Here is a 21051-nt window from a genome sequence, read left to right as displayed (position 1 = left end):
ACCCTACCATCCGAATGTCGCAGCAGAAATCGAGACTCATCAGACCAAGCAACGTTTTTCCAATCTTCTACTGTCCAATTTCGATGAGCTTGTACAAATTGTAGCCTCAGTTTCCTGTTCTTAGCTGAAAGGAGTGGTACCCGGTGTGGTCTTCTGCTGCTGTAGCCCATCTGCCTCAAAGTTCGACGCACTGTGCGTTCAGAGATGCTCTTAGGCCTACCTTGGTTGTAACGGGTGGCGATTTGAGTCACTGTTGCCTTTCTATCAGCTCGAACCAGTCTGCCCATTCTCCTCTGACCTCTGGCATCAACAAGGCATTTCCGCCCACAGAACTGCCGCTCACTGGATTTTTTTTCTTTTTCGGACCATTCTCTGTAAACCCTAGAGATGGTTGTGCGTGAAAATCCCAGTAGATCAGCAGTTTCTGAAATACTCAGACCAGCCCTTCTGGCACCAACAACCATGCCACGTTCAAAGGCACTCAAATCACCTTTCTTCCCCATACTGATGCTCGGTTTGAACTGCAGGAGATTGTCTTGACCATGTCTACATGCCTAAATGCACTGAGTTGCCGCCATGTGATTGGCTGATTAGAAATTAAGTGTTAACAAGAAGTTGGACAGGTGTACCTAATAAAGTGGCCAGTGAGTGTATATATATATACAGACAGACACACACACACATTATATAGGTGAAACTGCGACGGCGGTATGTACGTTATATAGGTGATACCACTGTGTAATATACTGCGACCGCTGTGTATAGCCCATATAGGCCAGCCGCAGTGTATATGTATGTATGTGTATACACACACACACACACACACACTGCGGCTGGCCTATATGGGCTATACAAAGCGGTCGCAGTATATTACACACAGTGGTATCACCTATATAATGAATATAGACTGCTGTACATACATTATATAGGTTATACTGTGATTGCAGTGTACAGTCACAGTATATATATATATATATATATATATATGTGTATATACACACACAGCAGTATCACGTATATACACATTAGTCACAGTGTCACCTATATAATGAATATAGACTTCTGTATACACATTATATAGGTGATACAGTGATTGCAGTGTATAGTCACAGTATATATATACTGTATATATATGTGTTGTGGTGATACGCTGCCTGAGTGTGTTGGGGGACACTCGCTTGGCATAGGATTCAAGCACTTCAGGCGCGATATCTCACACATAACAGTCTTATTTGGGTTTATTAAACATCATAAACCACAACACAAACAGTCCATTATATATGGCTTTACATAACCTTCAGTGGTCACACTGGTATCCCTCCAGTCACCAGGTGATTGCACAGTTCAGCAACTGTCCTATGTTAGCGCACACAGTTACAGTTCTTTTCCCCATACCAGGGGTTACCTCTTAGGAGCCCCTGCCCCACAGACTTCAGTCCAAGGTCCTCAACAGGACTATCCAGGTCGATGGTCTCACAGTGCTTCCAGGACGACTCCAACACTGACCATTCAGGACCTACAGCACACAGGCCACTCTACCGTGTCCAGCCCGGACACATGGAAGTGTCCACCTGACAGACTTCCAAACTCTCTCTCACAGCCATGTGCCAAACACACCTCCATTATGTAGGTGTAGCCACACCCAGGTACCTGTCACATGGCTAGTCAGGTGAGTGTGACATCACCACAGGTCCTTCAAGATAAAACCATCTTAGGTGTTGAAACACGCCTCTTTGGGTGGGTTTGTAGGTGACTGAACCCACCCATCTCTCCAGTCACCTGGAAGCCTTCCCAATGTATACAAAGGCCTCAGCAGTAGATCTGCTTGAGCAAAACATACCCAGGCTTCCATCACAGGGCCACCCACCTCTGCGATACATACCGTCCATCAATCACATGACCAGTCGCTGTTTCAACACAATTATGTCTCCAAGTGCATCTTGAAGTGCACATACAGCGCCCCCTGGCTGTAACATTGGTCACTGCACCACAGTGTGTATATATATATATATATATATATACACACACAACAGTATGACGTATATACACATTAGTCACAGTCATCTATATAATGAATATAGACTGCTGCATACACATTATATAGGTGATATGGTGATTATATAATACAGCAGTGTCATCTATATATTGTAAACCGACAAAGGAAAGAAGCCGAGCCGCACAGCTGTGTTACCTGGAGCTGGCCGTAGCCCATACGTGGTGTAACGGAGAGCCTGACAGCATAACTGGGGCACTCGCATGAAAAAGTGAAATGAAACCAGCACTGAAAAAAAGAAGAAAACAACTGCGGCAGCACTCACCAGTCTCGGAGTGGTCTGAATCCTTTATTGAAACATGTTAAAACAACATCTTCACGGCTCGGGGGTGTGCAGGGATTGATGACAACGGCCGTTTCGCGCTAACAGCAGCGGGTCCACTGTCCAGCCAGCGTCGGAGGTGCTGAGGACTTGGAGCAGATGCTGGCCTGGGATTGGTGAGGAGAGGGCTGTTCAGAGTGAGGCTCAGGCGTCTGTGCGGCTTTTTCTCACTTCTGCACAGGCCCTGGTGTGCGCACGCTCTCCTGTGTGCCCACACTGACCAGGGCTGCAGACGCACGCCCAAGCACAATCGAGGGCCGCACTCACAAAGGGCACAGAAATCACAGGGGGGCATATAGCTGGGGGGCACAGGGATCACAGGGGGACAGAGATCACAGGGGGCACATAGCTGGAGGGCACGGGGATCACGGGGGAACAGAGATCACAGGGGGCACTTAGCTGAGGGGCACAGAGATCACAGGGGGCACATAGCTGGGGGGCACAGGGATCACAGGGGGCACATAGCTGGGGGGCACAGGGATCACAGGGGGCACATAGCTGGGGGGCACAGAGGGCACATAGCTGGGGGGCACAGGGATCACAGGGGGCACATAGCTGGGGGGCACAGAGATCACAGAGCTGGGGGGCACAGGGGGCACATAGCTGGGGGGCACAGGGATCACAGGGGGCACATAGCTGGGGGGCACAGAGATCACAGAGGGCACATAGCTGGGGGCACAGATCACAGGGGGCATCATATTGGGGCACACAGCGGGGGGGCACAGATCATATTGTGGCACACAGTGGGGGGCACAGATCATATTGGGGCACACAGCGGGGGGGACAGAGATCATATTGGGGCACACAGCGGGGGGGACAGATCATTGGGGCACACAGCGGGGGACACAGATCATATTGGGGCATACTGTGGGGGGGCACACAGCGGGGGGGGGGGGGGCGCATCACTACCTGTGCATTTAAAGTGTCAGATCAGTGGCCCAAAGGCATTTAGCTCCTTAAAAATATCAGTTACTTATTCAAATGTGAGAAAATGGGCTGTTTGCCCACTTTGATGCCAGTTCTGATGACCAGAACCCATTTGGGCCAAGGTGGAGGGACCTGTTTTTGATGTGGGGCCCACTATTCTATATGTATGCACTGTGGTATCAGTGGCCCAAAAGCATTTAACCCCTTAAAAACATCAGTTACTTATTCAAATCTGCGACAATGGGCTGTTTGCCCACTTTGATGCCAGTTCTGGTGCCCAGAACCCATTTGGGCCAGGCTGGAGGGACCTGTGTTTGATGCAGGGCATCACTGTGTATTTTAAGTGTCAGATCAGTGGCCCAAAGGCATTTAACTCCTTAAAAACATCAGTTACTTACTCAAATGGCAAAAATTGACTGTCTGCCCACTTTGGTGCCAGTTCTGATGCCCAGAACCCATTTGGGTCAGGCTGGAAATAACTGGTTTGGATGTGGGGCGCCCTGTTCTATATGTCTGCAGTGTGAGATCAGCGGCCCAAAGGCATTTAACCCTTTTTTCAGCACTCTTTGATGCCCATTTTTGTGCCAGTTTTATTGTTTTTGTAGCCATTTTTAAGCGTATTCACATCAGGTCTTTTGTTATTGTGATGCTTATTTTTTGTTGTTAAACCTATAAAAACAGAAAAGAAAATGCTGAATAAGAAACTGATGAATAAGAAACCAACTTCAGCCTCGTCCTTCTTCCCCCACATGATAATATTCCACCATGCACCTACAGGTTCCATAAGTCCTTCTATGTGGCCCTAAATAGTATTATTGGCCCCTGTGTGCCCCCGTATATTACTACTGGCCCCTGTGTGCCCCCATATATCACTACTGGCCCCTGTGTGCCCCCATATATTACTACTGGCCCCTGTGTGCCCCCATATATTACTACTGGCCCCTGTGTGCCCCCATATATTACTACTGGCCCCTGTGTGCCCCCATATATTACTACTGGCCCCTGTGTGCCCCCATATATTACTACTGGCCCCCGTGTGCCCCCATATATCACTACTGGCCCCCGTGTGCCCCCATAGATCGCTACTGGCCCCCATATATTACTGCTAGCCCCGTGTGCCCCCATATATTACTGCTAGCCCCGTGTGCCCCCATATATTACTACTGGCCCTGTGTGCCCCCATAGATTGCTACTGTCCCCCATGTGCCCCAATAGATCACTACTGGCCCCGTGTGCCCCCATATATTACTACTGGCCCCTACTTGCCCCCACGTATTAGTAATGTGCCCCCACATATTAGTAATGCCTCCTACAGGTGCGTCTCACAAAATTAGAATATCATCAAAAAGTGAATTTCAGTTCTTCAATACAGAAAGTGAATCTCCTATATTCTATACAGTCATTACACACAGAGTGATCTATTGGCTTACAGCCAATGAAAACCCCAAAGTCATTATCTCAGTAAATTAGAATACTTTATAACACCAGCTTGAAAAATGATTCTTAACATCTGAAATGTTGTCCTACTGAAATGTATGTTCAGTAAATGCACTCAGTACTTGGTCGCGGCTCCTTTTGCATCAATTACTGCATCAATGCGACGTGGCATGGAGGCGATCAGCCTGTGGAACTGCTGAGGGGTCATGGAAGCCCAGGTTGCTTCGATAGCAGCCTTCAGCTCGTCTGCATTGTTGGGTCTGGTGTCTCTCATCTTCCTCTTGACAATATCCATAGATTCTCTATGGGGTTAAGGTGAGGCAAGTTTGCTGCCAATCAAGCCCAGTGATACGGTTGTTTGTACACCAGGTGTTGGTACTTCTGGCAGTGTGGACAGGTGCCAAGTCCTGCTGGAGAAAGACATTTCCATCTCCAAAAACTTGTCGGCAGAGGGAAGCATGAAGTGCTCTAAAATGTCCTGGTAGACGGCTGTGCTGACTTTGGTCTTAATAAAACACAGTGGACCTACACCAGCAGATGAGTGATAGAGAACCGTGTGCACTACAACCTTATTGTGCCCGGGTAGGTTCCCAAACCGTAGTGATAAAAAAAATATAACCCGGCACTCAACTTAGCGGTGAAATATTAGGAATAGATTTATTGATCCCACACCTACACCAGCAGATGACATGGCTCCCAAAACATCACTGATTGTGGATAGTGTTGAGCGATACCGTCCGATACTTGAAAGTATCGGTATCGGAAAGTATCGGCCGATACCGGCAAAGTATCGGATCCAATCCGATACCGATACCCGATACCAATACAAGTCAATGGGACTCAAGTATCGGACGGTATTCCTGATGGTTCCCAGGGTCTGAAGGAGAGGAAACTCTCCTTCAGGCCCTGGGATCCATATAAATGTGTAAAAGAAAGAATTAAAATAAAAAATATCGCTATACTTACCTGTCCGACGCAGCCTGGACCTCAGCGAGGGAACCGGCAGCGTTGTTTGTTTAAAATTCGCGCTTTTACTTGGTTACGTGAAGTCCCGGCTTGTGATTGGTCAGGGCGGCCATGTTGCCGGGACGCGGACCAATCACAGCAAGCCGTGACGAAATTACGTCACGGCTTGCTGTGATTGGTCCGCGTCCCGGCAACATGGCCGCCATTAACCAATCACAAGCCGTGACGTCACGGGAGGCTGGACACGCGCGCTTTTTAAAAAGCGCGCGTGTCCAGCCTCCAGTGACGTCCCGGCTTATGATTGGTCACGGCGCCATGTTGCCGGGACGCGGACCAATCACAGCAAGCCGTGACGAAATTACGTCACGGCTTGCTGTGATTGGTCTGCGTCCCGGCAACATGGCCGCCATTAACCAATCACAAGCCGTGACGTCACGGGAGGCTGGACACGCGCGCTTTTTAAAATGGGCGCGTGTCCAGCCTCCCGTGACGTCCCGGCTTGTGATTGGTTGCGCCGCGGTCAACCAATCACAAGCCGGGAGGCTTGTATAATACATCAGCTGAGAGGTGATACATGGGAATGTGAGACACATCCTGCAAATTCGACCAAACTTATTATGCAATAATTGATGTTTTGACAACATTGGCAGTTTCCCCTTGTTTGGTTTAGTTCATCCTCACTCATTTTGTGCGCCGCGGTCAACCAATCACAAGCCGGGAGGCTGGACACGCGCGCATTTTAAAATTTTAAAATGGGCGCGTGTCCAGCCTCCCGTGACGTCCCGGCTTGTGATTGGTTGCGCCGCGGTCAACCAATCACAAGCCGGGAGGCTGGACACGCGCGCATTTTAAAATTTTAAAATGCGCGCGTGTCCAGCCTCCCGGCTTGTGATTGGTTGATCGCGGCGCAACCAATCACAAGCCGGGACGTCACGGGAGGCTGGACACGCGCCCATTTTAAAATGCGCGCGTGTCCAGCCTCCCGTGACGTCACGGCTTGTGATTGGTTGCGTCTCCCATGTGACTGCGACGCAACCAATCACAAAGCCGGGACGTAATTTTAAAATCCTTAAGGACCTGAAATTACGTCACGGCTTGCTGTGATTGGTTGCGTCGCCTATGTGACTGCGACGCAACCAATCACAACGCCGGAACGTAATTTTAAAATCCTGAAGGACCTGAAATTACGTCACGGCTTGCTGTGATTGGTTGCGTCCCGGTCACATGGGCGGCACGCAACCAATCACAAGCCGGGACTCACGTAAAGGAAAGAAAAGCGCGAATTTTAAACAAAGAACACTGCCGCTTCCCTCGGTAAGGTGCAGGCTGCGTCGGAGAGGTGAGTATAGCAATATTTTTTATTTTAATTCTCTCTTTTACACATTTTTACATTAATGTTGTTTCGATACCGATACCCGATATCACAAAAATATCGGATCTCGGTATCGGAATTCCGATAGAGCAAGTATCGGCCGATACCCGATACTTGCAGTATCGGAATGCTCAACACTAATTGTGGACACTTCACACTAGACCTCCAGCAGCTTGGATTGTGGCCTCTCCACTCTTCCTCCAGACTCTGGGACCTTGTCTTCCAAATGAAATACATTTACTTTCATCTGAAAACACCTTGGACCACTGACAACAGTCCAGTTCTTCTTCTCCTTGGCCCAGGTAAGGGTGTTTCCACGGTCAGGAAACGCTGCGTAGAGCCGCAGCATCTAACACGCAGTGTCCAGATGTTACCACATAGTGGAGGTGATTTCCTGAAATCCCGTCTTCACTATGCATTAAAACATGCAGGCAGCAGGCCCACCTAAACGGACATGCGGCGCGTCTTTTCAGAACGCAGCATGTCTGTTTACCATGCGGCGACGCTTACCTGCCCCACCGCCGGAAGTCCCGCGTCCACTGCAGTTCTCGCGATAACTTTTCTTATCATGAGAACTGCCGTGCACGTGACTGGGGGTTATCTCCGGTCACTAGGCTGGTTCTCACGATCAGCTGATTGTGCGAACTCTGTAGTGTAGGTGATCGCTGCAGTTATCTCCACCGATCATCTACAAGTTCTGCTACATCTGGATGTCAGGCATCACTTGGTGATTGGGAGCGGATTTCCTGATAGATATTGTCTCTATAAAGTGGGAGGCCAGGTCATCAGCACAAATGTCTGTAATAGGGGATTGTGCTTTTGGCCTGAGGAGGGAGTGAAGGGTGTCAAAAAGTTTCTTGGGGTTGTTGGATAGTGAGGAGATCAGGGTGGAGAAGTAGGTCTGTTTGGCGAGGTGAAGGGCAGAGTTATAGGTCCCTAACATAAATTTGAAGTGTATGAAGTCTTCTGGTGTGCGTGTTTTCCTCCATAAGCGTTCAGCACACCTAGAGCAGTGCTGGAGAAATCAGGTTTACGATGTGAGCCAGGGCTGCTTCACTCTGTGTTTGGAGGTTCTGAGGGTGAGGGGAGCTACTTGGTCAAGGGTGCTTCTAAGAGTGTCATTGAAGTGATGTACAGCCAGATCAGGACAGGAAAAAGAAGAGATTAGGGACAATGATGAGTGTAGGGAGTCTGAAAGTGTATGAGGGTTAATGGCTTGTAGATTTCTGACTGACTGGTAGGTAGGAGGGTGCTGGGGTGAGCGAGGATTTGTGAGTGTGAAGGAGAGAATGTTGTGGTCAGAGAGGGGAAGCGGTGAGTTATCTAGGTAAGAGATTGAGCAGAGCCGGGCGAAAACCAGGTCCAGGGTGTTGCCATCTTTGTTTGTTTCAGAGGTTGAGAGCTGTGAGAGACCTAGGGAAGTGGTTAGTGATAGAAGCTGGGATGCAGATGTGGAAGTGGGGCTGTTAATGGGGATGTTGAAGTCTCCCAGGCTAAGGGTTGGTACTTCTGAGGACATGAAGTGCGGCAGCCAGGCAGAGAAATGGTCCAGGAAGTGGGTGGGTGAGCCTGGGGGCCGGTATATGACCGCTACTCTGAGGGTGAGGGGATGAAAGAGCCTGATGGTGTGGACTTCAAAAGAAGGGAATGAGAGTGTTGGAACTGGGGGGATGACCTGGAAAGTGCATTGTGGGGACAGGAGTATGCCGACTCCACCACCAGGTCTGTTTGTCGGTCTCGGGAAATGGGAGCATTGTAATCCACCATGGGAAATGGAAGCAGGAGAGACAGTGTCAGAATCCTGAATCCAGGTTTCGGTGAGGGCCAACAGATTCAGAGAGTTTTTCAGAAAGTAATTGTGTAGGAAAGGAAACTTGTTGCATACAGACCGTGGATTCCAAGTACAATGACGGAAGGTATCCTTCCGCACTGTATTCCTCCACCCCTGTGAGAAATAGTCCCTATTCTCACTTGTGGCACTGCTGTGTGGGAAAATTCCCACGCAGCTTTGCCATAAAGTGAGACTCTGAACTAAGGTAACCTCAGTGATACATTGCAGGAGCCATTGTCTCCTGTCAGTGTGTCACTGAAGGCCCTATAGAGCAGTGACATCACTGCTGGCTGGGGGCTGGTATTTGAAGCCGGGTGGGGGCCAATATCCATGGCCCTTCTGTAGGCTATGAATATCAGCCCGCAGCTGTCTGTGTAGCCTTTCAGGCTATAAAATATAGGGGGACCCCACGTCATTTTTTGGGGGGGGCCCTATTTTAATAGCCAGTAAAGGCTACACAGACAGCTGTGGGCTGATATTCATAGTCTGGGAAGATCCATGGGTATGACCCCATTCCCAGGCTACAAATATTGGCCACCGGCCATCGGCTTCCCCCCTCTGGCGCAGAAAATTGCGCGGGAGCCCACACCTTTTTCCGTTTTTTTTTTTTTTTTACATTAAACGTTCATTAATAAACATCGGCCTTGCTATTATATATCTATGGAAAATCTATCTATAGATATATTTATGGATAGATATATCTATAGATACATAGATATACTAAACATCGGGCTTGGAATTATCTATCATCTATCTATTATCTATAGTATCTATCTATCCTCTATCTATCATCTATCGATATATCTAGCTATCTATAGATATATCTATCGATAGATAATAGATACGATAAATAGATGATAGATAGATAGATTAGATAGATACGATAGATAATAGATGATAAATAGATCTATCGAAAGATAATCTATATATAGCTAGATAGATATATCGATAGATAATAGATGGATATGATAGATTAGATAGATACGATAGATAGATCTATCTATTATCTATCATGAATCTATCATATCCATCTATTATCTATCGATATATCTATCTAGCTATATATAGATTATCTTTCGATAGATCTATCGTATCTATCTATAAATATATCTATCATCTATTATCTATCGTATCTATCAATATCCATCTATCGATAGATAGCTAGATATGATAGATCTATCGTATCTATAGGGTGGTCTGCAAGTCAGACCCTCAGGGATATTGGATGGCTGCCAGATATGAGGATGCTCGAGCAATGATGGGACAGAGACAGACGTAATCTTTTTCAGATGCCATGCTTTACTGGATACGTGCAATCGGTTATATACACTTTTGAGTAGGCGTATACATTATGTCTGAGCGAGAATCAGCTGTTTATTACATATGAGGTCATTCTTAATTCATCAGGTGATCCTTACATAAGAAGTGAATCAAATGATAGATCAAGGTGGTCCCTGATTTCCCCATCAGTCCACCCTTTTGAGAAAAGATATGATTCTTCCCCTAACCCATAGGTACTCTAAAGGCCTAGCGCCAGTGTCGGACTTTCTTCTCAATTCTGCCGAATCCCCCATAAGAGAGGAGGCCATATCCTATTCTCAATTATAGCATTTCACATATTCATCATTGTGAGGTGTCAAATTTTATGTGTGTGATTTTACTGATGGCGCCTCTATTTATCTGTAGAGGAGTCTGCTAGGTTTGTCAGTGCATCCCTAGTGTACATTATAAATCTTTGTTGATTATTGTCAAGATCATTTATCCAGTTCATATTTTTCACAACATCAAGTCTAAGCGGGGCTGCTTTATTATAAGTGTCGCTTTGGCTTGTCTGGGCTGTCTGTCCTCTGTGTGGAGTAGGGTCGTTATCATCATCATCATCATCAGGAGCAGGACGATCGCTCTTCTGTTCCAGGATCTTGCAGTGGCTTGCATGGATCCAAGTGGGCTTTCCCTGTAGCTTTACTGATGTGGCTGTGGTGAGGAGGACTTGGAAGGGTCCGTCAAACCTCGGTTCCAGAGGCTTCCGTGTGTGTCTCTTGACCACCACCCAATCTCCAGGCTGGAGAGAATGGGTTCCCTCTTGGCTCTCTGGGTCTGGAATAGAATCAAACACTTGTTTATGCATGAATGAGAGCCTCTTTTGAAGACCCTGGACATAGCTGGTGAGGCTATCTGTTGTGAACTCTGTTTTCGGACTCCCTCCTGTGGTCGTGAGTGGTACTGTGTGAGTTCTATCTTTGGGCTCCCTCTGGTGGCTCTTTTGTTATTCTGCGGGTCTGTGGCTGGGATCAGCTGCCTCGTCACCTGCTATTCAGGTTTTCTATTTAACTCACCTGGACCTTCACTTTTTGCCTGCTGTCGTTGTACTCAGTGCTGGTTTTGATCTCTCCTGGCTTCATTCGTGATCTGGCTCTCCAAGTGAAGCTAAGTTTTTGCTAATTCATTTTTACTCATCTTTGTTCAATATGTTTTCTCAGTATATGATGAATTCAGTCCAGCTTGCTAATATGTGATCTTTTCGCTTGCTGGTAGCTCTGGGGTGCTGAGGTTCTCCCCTCACATCGTTAGTTGGTGTGGGGGTTCTTGCATCCTCTGCGTGGATATTTTTTGGATAGGGTTTTGTACTGACCGCATAGATTCTTTGCTGTCCTCTTTTCTATCTAGTGATTAGCGGGCCTCCTTTGCTGAACCTGTTTTCATTACTGCGTTTGTGCTTTCTCCTTTACTCACCGTTATTATTTGTGGGGGGCTGTTCTAAACTTTGGGGTTATTTCTCTGAGGCAAGTGAGGCCTTTATTTCTCTCTAGGGGTAGTCAGTTTCTCAGGCTGTGAAGAGACGTCTAGGATTTTAGGAACGTTCCACGGCTGCCTATAGTGTGTGCGGTTAGGATCAGGTTTGCGGTCAGTCCAGTTACCACATCCCCAGAGCTCGTCCTATGTTCACTTACTTAGCTGGTCAGATTTGTGATCCTCAGCCACTAAGGATCATAACAGCTATCACACTGAAGCTGTAGTGTCTGTGGGAAGTACAGGCTTAGTCTCGGTGCTGACCCGAACAAAACCTCAAAAAGGGACACCTTTGTCTTTCTGTTAGGTGTGTACTTGATGGAGAACAGAGCTAAAGGCAAACACTCTGTCCATGGTTTTCCCAATTCCTCACTCGCTTTCTGGATCTTTAGCTTAAGTGTACCATTTAGCCGCTAGCTTGCACTTAGTTGTACCTTGCCGCTAGCTTGTGTTCTGTAGGGGGTATGAAATGCCTGTGTGACCCCTAACATTTGCATAACATTTTGCATTACCTCTCCAGTGAAGTGGGTACCTCTGTCAGATTCTATGGTTTCAGGCAGTCCAAATCTACAGAAGACTTCTGACATCAATTTCTTTGCAGTGGCTCGGGCAGTAGCTTTTGGCATCGGGAAAGCTTCCTGCCACCCTGAGAAGAGATCGACACACACAAGACAATATTCATACGTTCCTACCTTGGGAAGTTGTATGAAGCCAATCTGCAGTCGTTGAAATGGGTAGAGGGGCTTAGGTGTGTGTTTTTGTGGTACTATCACTACACTACCTGGATTGTGTTGGACCGTGGGCTGCTTGGGCCATTGCAGGATACAGAGATCTTGGCAGGCACACCCGCCGTCCCACCTTCCACAAACCATCGTGCTCCTGAGCTCCAGCTTTTGACCAGACCTTTTTCTCTTCCCCGGTGGCTTGCCGAGTCAGAGCCTGTAAGATGCTTAGGTCCAACTGGTTACACTCAGTGCTTACCATCATCAGTGGGAGGACCTCAGGAGTCTCGTGTTGCCGTGGCTTTCTTGCAGCTTGCTTAGCAGCTCGGTCCGCCTTGTCATTGCCTCGTGCTTGGTCGGTCGCAAGCCTGGTGTGTGCCTTTACCTTAACTATGGCAACCTCTTTTGAAGTAGTAGTGCATCCATTAGCTGCTCGATGAGGTGCCCATGCCTAATAGGAGTACCTGTTGATGTAAGAAAGTCTCTTGCCCTCCATATGGGGCCGTAGTCATGTGCGACTCCAAAACTGTACCTGGAGTCTGTGTAAATGGTGCACCGTTTACCTTCAGCCCCTTTAAGCACTTAAATGAGTGCCATCAGCTCCGCCTCCTGTGCAGACATATGAGGAGGGAGTGGTTCTGCTTTTACTACCTCATGCTGTGTGACCACTGCATACCCAGTGTAGAACCGGCCATCCTCTCCGATGCTCCTTGAACCATCTACAAAAAGCTCAACATCTGGATTAGTGAGAGGTACATCAGAAACCTGTGAAAACCCTGCAGTTTCTTGAGCCATAAGGGCTATACAATCATGTTCATGATATGCATCAAATAGTTCTTCTGTCAAATTTTGCAAAAACAGTGGTTTTCCTTGGCCTGCCTCCTCTCCCCCCCCCCTTTTGAATCCACTACATCAATTGGAATTAGAGTCGCTGGGCTCAAAGTCATGCATCGTTTTAAGGTGACATTGGGAGGCATTAAGAGTGCACATTGAAGTCTGAGATGCCTGGCTACAGCAATGGCAGCACGGTGGCGCAGTGGTTAGCACAGCAGCCTTGCAGCGCTGGAGTCCTGGCTTCTAATCCCACTCATGACAACATCTGCAAAGAGTTTGTATGTTCTCTCCGTATTTGCGTGGGTTTCCTCCGGGTACTCCGGTTTCCTCCCACATTCCAAAGACATACTGATAGGGAATTTAGATTGTGAGCCCCATCAGGGACAGCGATGATAATGTTTGCAAAATTGTAAAGTGCTGCGGAATATGTTAGCGCTATACAAAAATAAAGATTATTAATGTGCTTAGGTTGGACCTGGCTGAGTATGCTGTGTAGATCATGTGGAGTGTAGATAGTTACTTGATAATCAAGGACAATCTCTGATGCCTTGTCTAGCAGAAGTGAGACAGCTGCTACTGCTCGAACACATGATCAGGCTCCTCTGGCAACAGGATCTAACCGGGCAGAGTAGTATGCAACAGGCCTGTTTTGTTGACCACGTTTCTGGGCTAGGACCCCTGTAGCATGTTCCTGCATTTCAGTGCAATACAGAAGGAAAAGTTTTGCATAGTCTAGGGTACCTAGGACTGGAGCAGAGACAATTGCCAGTTTTAGTGAGTAAAAACTGCTTCCTGACTGAGGCGAAAAGGGCAGACAATCATAGAGTGGCTGCATGAGAATGGATGCAGAGCGAATCCAAGGCCTACAATATGATGCTAACCCCAAGAAAGTGCGTAGATGTTGGATACCTGTGGGAGGCGTTAGCAGTTGGATTGCCTTTTTCCTGTCCTCAGTCAGGTGGCGTGCTTCCTGTGATATGCAATGTCCCAGAAATACAACCTTTAGTTGACAAAACTGTAACTTTTCTCTTGAAGCTTTACACCCTTTGGAAGCAAGATGTAGGAGCAGTGAGATTGTAGCTTCACAGCATACATCTCTATTTGGGGCACAAAGGAGCAAGTTATCCACATACTGGAGTAGGACTACCTCAGCATGTGGAATGATCCAATCCTGCAAAACAAGTTGCAATGCAGCAGTATACAAGGTTGGAGAGTTGTGAGCCCCCTGCGGTAGCACCATCCAAGTATACTCCTGGCCCCTGAAGGTGAAAGCAAAAAGATATTGACAGTCCTGGTGTAGAATCAAATAAATAAGGCAGCACACTGTAGCGCTAAAACATGAAACATGAAAGTTGTACTGCATTAGAAATATGAAAAAATGAGCGCGTTTAGCGCATAAATTGGCCAATTCATGTGTACCTGGTAGCCACATTAGGGCATCTCTTGTATACCAGGTCCTACGCTTTCCTTTCCTCGCTGAGAATAAACGTCTTCATCTGAATGGGTACCTGTGAAACCTCTTCTTAGACTAAATTTCTCTCTCTCTGTGGAGGGGTAATGGACCTGCTGCAATTAAAACACCTGTGGCTACGAGGCGGAGTGCTCGGTCAGAAGGCTAGTGAATACAAATCTCAAAAAACTGACCTTCACATCCAAACATAGATCAAGTGTGAACAGGTGCTGAACCTAGAGTCACCAACTCGTACACAGTCAAATAAGGCAGCACACTGTAGCACTAAAACATGCAAACATGAAACATGAAAGTTGAACTGCATTACTACACTAGAAATATGAAAAAATGAGAGCGTTTAGCGCATAAATTGGCCAATTCATGTGTACCTGGTAGCCACATTAGGGCATCTCTCGTATACCAGATCCTACACTTTCCTTTCCTCGCTGAGAATAATTTTTGTGAGATTTGTATTCACTAGCCTTCTGACCATTCACTCTGCCTCTTAGCCACAGGTGTTTTAATCGCAGCAGGTCCATTACCCCTCCACAGAGAGAGAGAAATTTAGTCTAAGAAGAGGTTTCACAGGTACCCATTCAGATGAAGACGTTTATTCTCAGCAAGGAAAGCGTAGGACCTGGTATACGAGAGATGCCCTAATGTGGCTACCAGGTACACATGAATTGGCCAATTTATGTGCTAAACGCTCTCATTTTTTCATATTTCTAGTGCAGTAATGCAGTTCAACTTTCATGTTTGCATGTTTTAGCGCTACAGTGTGCTACCTTATTTATTTGACTGTGTACGAGTTGGTGACTGTAGGTTTAGCACCTGTTCACACTTGATCACACTTGATCTATGTTTGGATGTGACGGTCAGTTTTTTGAGATTTGGAGTCCTAGTGTAGAGGCACAGAGATGTAGGCATTTGCGAGGTCAATGCAGGTGAAGCAAGCTGCCGTTGTTGGGATTTGTGACATGATTGTATGTGGGTTTGGTACCACTGGTGTGAGTAATTCAGTGAGTGTATTTATGGCCCTAAGGTCATGGACCATTCTGTACGTTACCGGCTCCCCTTTCCTACCCCTTTTCTTTACTGGAAATAGGGGAGTATTTGCTACAGACTTGGTAGGTTTTATGTCCCCAGAAGCAATTGGATCTGTGATATTCTTCCCTATTGCTTCTTCCTGAGCAGCACTTAAAGGGTACTGTCTAACTTGAGGTGGCTTTGCACCTGGCTTCAAGTTAGTTCAGTTTTGGACTTTGCCCATAGCACATCTGGGACCTGTGCTAGTGACTCATCACCTTCAGGTGGGGAGAGGGAGTCTGACACATGCAGGCACGCCAGTACTTTACACAGCGTGGATTCTGGAACACCAGCTGTCAGCTTAACGGCACCAACAGGTTCGCACATGATGTATGCTTGTATTGCCTGTAGTACATCAGAACCTAGCAAATTAACAGGTGACTTGTCACTGATCAGTAGCCTTGCGAGACATGTGTGGTCAACTAAATGGAGGGGCAGTGGTTTAGTCAATTTACATTCTTGGATCAGTCCCTCAAAACCTTGAGTGTAGAGGGTGTTGTCTGATATGTCTTATGATTTGACATGTTCCTGGCGGATTACTGTTTTGGCTGCCCCCGTATCCACCAGGAATGGGATTTTTCTACCATCTGGGAGATGTACTGGGACTACCCCTTGTGGGCTTGGGTGTGTGGGTGCCCTAAGAGGGTAGATGGCTACGGGGTTGCCTGTTTCCTATTGTGGGTTTGGGGTTGGGGCGTCCGTCTTGGGCTGAGTCTCTTTTCTGGGTGCCCTGCACTGACGGCTGATGTGCCCCCTCTTCCCACAGTTATAGCACTCAGTCTGTCATCGGTCCCTTCTGGTAGAATTTGTCCTGTGCCTCTGAACGTCATTGGAAGCATAATGTATCTGTATTGGCTTTGTCTTCTGATCTAATTCAACCCGCACCAATTCCTCTATTTGGCATATTCTCCAGTTGGGCTTAGCTGCCTGGACCTTCTGCCTAAGCTGTGGATTAAGCCCTGCTATAAATGCCCCATGGAAAAGCTTCCTACCCGCTTCTCCCATGTCTTCATAACCCAAATCTGCGTGTCTCAGTTTCAAGTAACCCCAGAAGCGTTCTACTGTGTCATTAGGACCTTGTATTACGTCCAGTAGGGAAATTGTGGATTCCCCACCTTTTCCTGGCACCATGTATGTAGACCCCTGAGGAAGTGTACCCCTGAATCTACAGTTCTGACATACTGTATTCCCAACTCTCATTCTAAACTATATGATTTCCCTGCCCTAGTTATTGCCTCCAGAACTGACTCCATTCTTGCGTCCCCAATTTTCCCCCTTAAGATGGACTCTAAGTCTGCCCATGTACATGTGTAGGTATTATTCAGTCCTACCATCCATCTATAGAAGGCCATGGGTAAATCTTATGGGTCTGGGGCGTCCTTGACCAGTGTCATGTGGTCTTTTGGGTTCCATGGTTTGCAATGGGAGACAGTTGTCATAGTCATGAGTGCAGTTGAGTCTCTGGGGGTAGATGTTGCTGCTGCAGTGCCGGTTGCATCCGTAGTCTGGAAATTTGGAGATCGGTAATCTCCATCGTCTGAAATGTTGGGTGTGCCTAGGCTTTCTTCTGGTTTTACTGTCACATTGTACCCAGGGTCTTGTGTTCTAGTGTGAGTGTGAATGACAGGATAAAGTCCTGTTGCCCCGTAGGGTCTTGGTCTCCCGCAGGCAGAACATTGTTCATGCCAGTCGGGGTTTTGCTGTCCACACACACACACACACACCAATCCTTCCGGACCTGGCAGGGCAGGAGCCGTGAGATGGGGTTGATATGGCGGAGGGATTTTTGCTTTCTGTCTGAATCTCATCCCTTGCGGTGTTTCTACGTTATCCCAACCTCCTTCTCTTTTTAACTCCTTTGCTACATCTGTCCAAGCCCTTGCCTGTATTAATAACTTATTATTATTATTATTATTATTATTATTATCCGTAATCCATCCCATACTCCCTGCTAGAGTTGAGTCCCAAAGGGAAGAATCTAGCGTGTCACTCTTCTTCCCCAAACTTTTTAACAACCTACTGGAATCCTTTACAGCAACTTTACCTTTCCTTTTCTTCACTATCTCATGGGCGCTGCACCCCTCCCAGTGCTCTTTGCTATCTATATTTCCCATTGCTGCCTGCTCTTTTCTCTCTGTCTCTCCTCTGTGTTCTCTGGTTTTTCTGGCTAATGTCTCACTGTTCTCCTAATGTGTAGCCTCTATTTTGTGCCCATCTCTCATGGCCTCTACCTAGTAGCAACTTAGTAACCTACACTTACGTCACAGTGCTGGTGTGCTAACCCGTAAGTCCCCTCTACTCTTTCCACTCCTTGCGGTACCTAAACTTGTACAGTTTGTAGGTGTGTGGACCCCCCCAGGGACAATGATTAGTGATTTGGCCACTTGTGACCGCCGCAGCGTCACTTCACTAATCCCACTCAGGCCTCCTAGTCTGACAATGGCACCTCCTTTAGATGTAACATGGCATACACAGAAACCCTATATTTTAACCAGAGAACAAAACTAAGTAGCAGCAGGCAGATTAATGTGATCAAAATTCTCTCCCGATCTACTAGCACCAGCTGGGGGGCAGCTTGTGCGTACAAGGCAGGACAGATGGACACAGACAGACTGACCCCTGACCCAGGGTGCCCCAAGGAGTCACCAGAGGGAACTGCAGAGGCCCTATCCCAATTCAATCGGCTTTTTACACCGTATCTGACTTCTCAAGGTTGACTGACACACTTCAGTCGTGCTAGACATATAACAGAACATATAACAGGGATAGTAGCACATAAAATTGACCAATCCAATATGCCTTTTAAGTATCACTTAGCATATTCTACGGTTCTTTGTCAAATAATATGAGCTGGCCATGTAAGAAGACTTGACTATAGCATACCTAGAATCCGGTCTGCAGACTGTGAGACAGATGGAGACACAGAGAGATTTTAAGAAGCTAAGGTTCTTACCTTCACCGGTAATATTGTCTGTGCTTCCCTATGACCCTCAGGTCCGTTTGCTGCCGGGTTCCAGATATTGGAGGGTCTTCAGTTTCAGCCAGCCCACCCAGGGATGCCAAGTTGTTAGGGTGGTCTGCAAGTCAGACCCTCAGGGATATTGGATGGTTGCCAGATATGACGATGCTCGAGCAATGATGGGACAGAGACAGACGTAATCTGTTTCAGATGCCATAAAGTTTAATGGTTGCAATCAGTTATATACTCTTGTTGTGCGCGAATCAGCTATTTATTACATGAGATCATTCCTTATTCATCAGGGGATTTTTACATAGGATGTACACTGTCGACAGATATGTTGTTTTGCAAGGACCCAAAGGTACATCTTGATTAGCCTCTCCCTTGTCAGCAGAATAACTTAGCAAAGCTGGACATGTCTGGACATATCCTGCTAGACTAAAAAGTATATATATGTGAATTATAAGAATATATCAAGGTGGTCCCTGATTTCCCCATTATCTTTGTTTGATGGACTTACTCATGAACTTTGACATATCGTGCTTTGTTTGGCTTTTTTTTTTTCAAAAAGACTGCATATAAAACGTTTCAAGCTTGACATGTTCATCCGCTATCAGGTTTCTCCTGAGGAAGAGGTCCTGCGTAACTTTGAAACGCGTTGACTTTGAAAACCTATTTGAATAAACGATTTTAAGGAAATCTCCATATCTGATAATCTTCATCAGCAGTGCAGGTGCAGACACATTATACCCGGATCATCTATTCTGCTCGGTCTTTGGCCCCGTGTCCTGCAGCAGCTGATTTATGCATTGAACATGTTGCTGAGGTGAGTGTAATACTCCTCTATTTTCATTATATCTTGTTATCAGATAAGACCCTATTTTTCGCTTGGTTGTTCCTCAGTATCCCGACTATAAGAAATCTCTGTAACGCTTTCAGGTTCCTTGGTTAGAAGCCATCAAGGACTGCTTGGACCTTAACCGGGTCCATCTGAAACTCCAACGCAGAAGCCAAATGTCCTGAGAACTGGACCTGCTGTACGACAAATTGCCATTTCTCCAGGTTAACAAATAAATAGTTGTCACGTAGAACCTGGAGAACCTGTCTGACATGCTCACCATGCTCCTCCAGAGTACGTGAGGAACTCAATATATCATCCAGGAAAATTACCACAAATCTACCAATCAGTGAGGGAAAAATATAATTAATGACATTTTCAAAGACTGGCGGAGCATTGGTTACCCCGAATGGCAGCATCAAATGTTCAATCTGCCCCTCAGGTGTATTGTGTGCGGTCTTCCATCCGTCACCATGGCGATACGTATAAGGTTATATGCCCCTCTCACGTTATGTCTGTAAAACCATTTATCTCCAGGTAATTGGCTAAACAGGTCAGGTGTATGGGGTAAAGGACAGGGAAGGTGAGCTGTGATTTTATTAGGGTACCTTCACACGAAGCGACGCTGCAGCGATAGCGACAACGATGCCGATCGCTGCAGCATTGCTGTTTGATCGCTGGGGAGCTGTCACACAGACCGCTCTCCAGCGACCAACGATGCCGAGGTCCCCGGGTAACCAGGGTAAACATCAGGTTGCTAAGTGTAGGGCCGCGCTTAGTAACCCGATGTTTACCCTGGTTACCAGCGTAAAAGTAAAAAAAACAAACAGTACATACTCACCTGCGCGTCCCCAGCATCTGCTTCCTGACACTGACTGAGCTCCGGCCCTAACAGCACAGCGGTGACGTCACCGCTGTGCTTTCACTTTCACTTTAGGGCCGGCGCTCAGTAAGTGTCAGGAAGCAGACGCTGGGGGACGCGCAGGTGAGTATGTACTGTTTGTTTTTTTTACTTTTACGCTGGTAACCAGGGTAAACATCGGGTTACTAAGCGCGGCCCTGCGCTTGGTAACCCGATGTTTACCCTGGTTACCAGTGTAAAACATCGCTGGTATCGTTGCTTTTGCTTTCAAACACAACGATACACGGCGATCGGACGACCAAATAAAGTTCTGAACTTTATTCAGCGACCAGCGACATCACAGCAGGATCCTGATCGCTGCTGCGTGTCAAACGAAACGATATCGCTAGCGAGGACGCTGCAACGTCACGGATCGCTAGCGATATCGTTACAAAGTCGTTTCGTGTGAAGGTACCTTAACTCTCTCTGAAGTCCAAGCATGGACGCCGCCCTCCATCCTATTACCAAAACCCCACAGCGACTGGAGAGGTGCATGGTCATATATGACCCTTAGCCGGACACTGGAAGGGGGTAAATAAGCGAGATTTCGGCATTTTAGCTCC

At 47.0% G+C, this 21051-nt stretch overlaps 1 protein-coding gene across 1 annotated transcript in view; it reads left to right on the top strand.

The window, feature by feature from the left end:
• LOC143766825 (uncharacterized) overlaps positions 1 to 21051 on the top strand; it is a 159717-nt gene that overhangs the window by 125042 nt on the left and 13624 nt on the right. The gene's annotated exons all lie outside the window — the stretch shown is intronic.

Source organism: Ranitomeya variabilis, chromosome 4 (assembly GCF_051348905.1).
Source record: "Ranitomeya variabilis isolate aRanVar5 chromosome 4, aRanVar5.hap1, whole genome shotgun sequence".
NCBI classification, from domain to species: Eukaryota; Metazoa; Chordata; class Amphibia; order Anura; family Dendrobatidae; genus Ranitomeya; species Ranitomeya variabilis.
The sequence above is the reverse complement of the archived record's forward strand: the minus strand, read 5'-3'. Positions and strand labels throughout refer to the sequence as shown.